Source organism: Lepus europaeus, chromosome 18 (assembly GCF_033115175.1).
Source record: "Lepus europaeus isolate LE1 chromosome 18, mLepTim1.pri, whole genome shotgun sequence".
Lineage (NCBI taxonomy): Eukaryota > Metazoa > Chordata > Mammalia > Lagomorpha > Leporidae > Lepus > Lepus europaeus.
Genome location: NC_084844.1, coordinates 64,436,428 through 64,440,753, shown reverse-complemented (window position 1 = coordinate 64,440,753; position 4,326 = coordinate 64,436,428). Strand labels below are relative to the sequence as shown.

The 4,326-nt window shown below is 50.4% G+C and overlaps 1 pseudogene; it reads left to right on the top strand.

Annotated features, from left to right (window-relative positions):
- Nucleotides 1–1,943: 1,943 nt before the first annotated feature.
- On the top strand, nucleotides 1,944–3,292 carry LOC133777367 (GDNF family receptor alpha-2-like; annotated as a pseudogene).
- Nucleotides 3,293–4,326: the final 1,034 nt, after the last annotated feature.

Genomic DNA, 4,326 nt, shown 5'->3' with positions numbered 1-4,326 from the left:
AGCAAGATGGACTAAGTTTGTAAGTGCTGGGATTGCATTAAAATGGATAATTAAAAACTTAATGAAGATAATTCAAGGAAGGACAATCCATTTATCTGAAACATCATGAATGATTATATATCCAAGTGGTAGCAGTAAATTCAGAGATGAACAAATATACAAAAGATATACAGTGCTCAAAAATATTGCATTTCCATAAATAGATTTTATTACTTGATGGGGACAAGAATAATATGAAAAGCAGATATAAAAAGGGGGACTTGGTAAAAATATATTACAATTCCAAAAAAGAAAAGAGCATATGTATTTTTTAAGATTTATTTTATTTATTTGAAAGAGTTAACAGAGAGAGGTAGAGCCAGAGAGAGGGAGGTCTTCCACCCACTGGTTAACTTCCCAAATGACCGCCACAGCCAGAGCTGTGCTAATCTGAAGCCAGGCACTTCATCTGGGTCTCCCACATGAGTGCAAGGGCCCAAAGACATGGGCCATCTTCTACTGCTTTCCCAGGCCATAGCAGAGAGCTGCATCAGAAGTGGAGCAGCTGGAACTTGAACCAGCACCCAAATGGGATGCCAGTGCTGCAGGCCGAGGCTTTAACCCATTGCCCCATAGTGCTGGCCCCATATGTATTTAAAATAAAGATCATGGCAATAATTAGGACATTTTTCAAGGAAAAGTATTTATATCTAGAGGTACTCTATTTTTCAAGATTTAATTATTTATTTTGAAGGAGTTACAGAGGGAGAAGGAGAGAGAGAGAATTTATATCTGCTATTCACCCCTAGATGGACACAATGGCCAGCACTGGCCACAGCCAAAGCCAGAAGCTTCTTCCAAGTGTCTCACATGGATGGCAGGGGCCCAGAGAGCTGGGCCATCATCTGCTGCTTTCCCAGGCCAATTGCAGGAAGCTATATCAGGAGAGGAGCACTTGGGTGATGAACTGGTGCCCATGTGGGATGCCAGTGCTGTAGTTTGCAGCTTTACTTGCTATGCCAAAACACTAGCTCCTAGAGATGCTCTTTAAAATGTAATAATAGAAGGCACTGTTATATAGAACTGAGGAATAAACAAAACATATATAGCCAGTAATGAGAACATTGTTCCATTAGGCTATGCTGGTTCTGAGAAATGTGTGTAATTCAGTGGCTAGGAGAGAGTGTCAGTGGCCTCACAATTAAAATTGAGCAAGATGTCCTGAGGGGCACAGTGGGAGACAGAATACAGATGATGTACACATCTGTTGGAAATAAATTAAAAGATAAACCTAAAAATACAAAAGGGCTGCAGTTGTTTATATATTGTTTATTGTAAGTAAAAACTCAATTTATAGGTGGAAGAATTGAGAAATTGACAACAGTCATGATGACCACTTGGTGAAAAACTTGACTACATTTGCATCAAAATTCAAGGGAAATCAGAAATGAATGAAACATAAAGTGAAATTTTGCAGAATACCCAATAAATCTTGAAGGAAGTATACTTGTAAGCAGCACTACATCACTGAGTTCATAACAATAGGATAATTTGTGGGTTATCAGAACTAAAGAAAGATATAAAAAATATACCACCTGGAATGTGAAAATGATTATGCTGGACAAGATTTTAAAAATTGGGCCCTTAAAATTAACAAAATAAAATTTTTCATCTCGTTGATAATATCATATTGTTGTAATTGGCTGTCCTTTGGATATTGATGATTCACACAAGTGATAACAGTAAATTAAAACAAAATAGAACAAAATGAAGGCAGCTGCCCTCCACGGGGTGGGGTGGGGATGGGGAGGAGGAGGAGGAGGTTGTGGAGGCTCAGGTGGGTGGGTTTGTGTCCCAGCAGGATGCTGGGGAGCCAGTGAGTTTCCCACCCAGGCACCAGGGAGAAAGCCAAAAAAAAAAAAAAAAAAAAAAAAAAAAACCTGTGGGATTTATTTAACGTTTTCTTGGCAAACGCCTTCTGCCTCTTCTTAGCCGAGACCCTCCACTCTTCAGCCAGCCCTTCCTCCCTGCAGGGCCCGAGCTCCAGGGCTGGCGCCCCTATGACTGTGTCCGGGCCAATGAGCTGTGCAAGGAGGAATCCGACTGCAGCTCCAGCTACCGCACGCTGTGGCGGTGCCTGGTGGACCGCGACCGCAACCCCGGGCTGGCCCACAAGAAGTTCCAGGCAGCCCCGGAGGTGCTGCAGGAGAGCCCGCTGTGTGATGGCCTCTGCAAGTGGACCATGAAGTAGCTGCAGTGCCTGCAGATCTACCAGAGCCTCCACCCAGGGCTGACCAAGGGGAGGAGTTTTAGGAGGCCTCTCCCTGCGAGCCGGTCACCTCCCGCCTCTCCGATGCTTTCAGGCTTACCTCCATCTTCTCAGGGACAGGGGCAGACCCGGCGGTCAGGGCCAAGAGCAACCAGTGCCTGCAAGCAGCCAAGGCCTGCGACCTCAATGGCAACTGCAAGAAGCTGCGCTCCTTATCTCCATCCTCAACCTGGGAGCTCACATACAGAGCGCTGCAGCTGTTGCCAGTGCCACAAGGCCCTGCGCCAAGTCTTCGACCGAGTGCCCAGCGAGTACACCTACCGTATGTCCTCCGCTCCTGCTGAGGCCAGGGGTGCGCGAACGCCGTGGACAGACCATCCTGCCCAGCTGCTCCTATGAGGACAAGGAGCACCCACCTGCCTGGATCTGCGTGCCCTGAGCCGCACCGACCACCTGTGCCGGTCCAGGCTGGCCGACTTCCACGGCAACTGTCGAGCCGCCTACTGGACACTCACCTGCTGCCCAGGGGACAGTTACCAAGCGTGTCTGGGCTCCTACACGGGCATGGTCGGCTAAGACATGACACCCTACTGCGTGGACCCCAGCCCCACCGGCGTGGTGCAGCTGTCACAGCAGGGGAACATAGAGGAGGAGTGTGAGAGGTTCCTGAGGGACTTCACCAAGAACCCGCACCTCTGGAACACCATCCAGGCCTTTGGCAACCGCACAGATGTGAGCGTGTCCCCAAAGGGCCCCTTGTTCCTGGCCACGTAGGCCCCTCGGGTGGAGAAGACCCTTGTCTGCCAGATGACCTGGGTGACAGCACTGGCCTGGGCACAAGTGCCATGACCACCTGCCCTTCTGTCCAGGAGCAGGGGCTGAAGGACAACAGCTCCAGAGTTGAGCCTGTGCTTCACGGAGCTGACGACAGACATCATCTCAGGAAGCAGCAAGGTGATCAAACCCAACTCAGGCCTCAGCCAAGCCAGGCCGTCAGCTGCCTTGGCTGCACTCCCCCCCCTCATGCTCACCTGGGCCTTGTAGACCCCACCCTGGGGAACTGACACGACAAGAACTCCCACCTGACACAGCAGACACACACGAGACACACACGAGACAACCACACACACCTTGCAAACAAAACAAGACAAAAGTGAGTCTTCTCCCACCTTGTCTCTGAGCCTGTCTCCTCCCAGGTTTCTTCTCTGGAGAAGTTTTTCTAAGCCGGACAGACAAGCAGGGGGCCAGCCTCCGTACTAGGCTGGAGTTTTCTTTTCTGGACCCCTTTGAAGCAAGAGACCAAGACCCCTACTGCCAAGGGGACGTGTGACTGTGCCTGCTGCAGGCTGAGGCAGGGCAGCCCATGCTGGACACCTGCCGGGGGCTGATGAGGGCAGCAGGCACCGGGAACCTGTAGGCCCCATCTGCCCCTTCTCTTAGCTGCAGGAGTGTTGACTGCTTCTGTGCCCTCAGTGGGCCAGAGGGCCAGAGTCTGGTATGGGTGGGGGACCCCTGCAGAAGGGGTGAGGTACCCTGAGCTCCCTGGGAGGCATGGATGGCAGAGAGCCCATCCCAGGCTGCCTGGGGCACCAGCTCCAGGGTGGAGGTGGGGGCTTCTGCCTCCTTGGTGGCAAGAGTTTTAGGGTCAGAGAGAAATGAGGCTTTGTTGGAGTTGGGTGGGTGGGTGTGGTCTCACCATAGAGGGGCAGCAGGATCTGGCAGTGGGCATGCATATCCAGCAGTTGTCTGCACGCCCCTCTCATGCCCATGCCCCCCTCCATCTCTGAGACCTAAGTCAGCTGTACATACAGTCTTTCCAAATGTGTGTATATGCACATCACATCCGTGTGTCCTGTGGTTCCCTGTTCTTTCACTTTTTTAAGAAATGGACCTATCGAAATAATACCCCTTGCACTCCTCCCTCCCAAGATGAATGAAAAGGTGTTATTCTAAAGTTTATTTTTTAATAACATTGTCTACAATGAGAACAGATGGCTCCTGGCCCCTCCACTCCCTCTGTGTGCCTGGCTGCTGTCAGCCCAGCTGGGGCTGGGGCTGGGGCCCCTGGTCTGCATTCA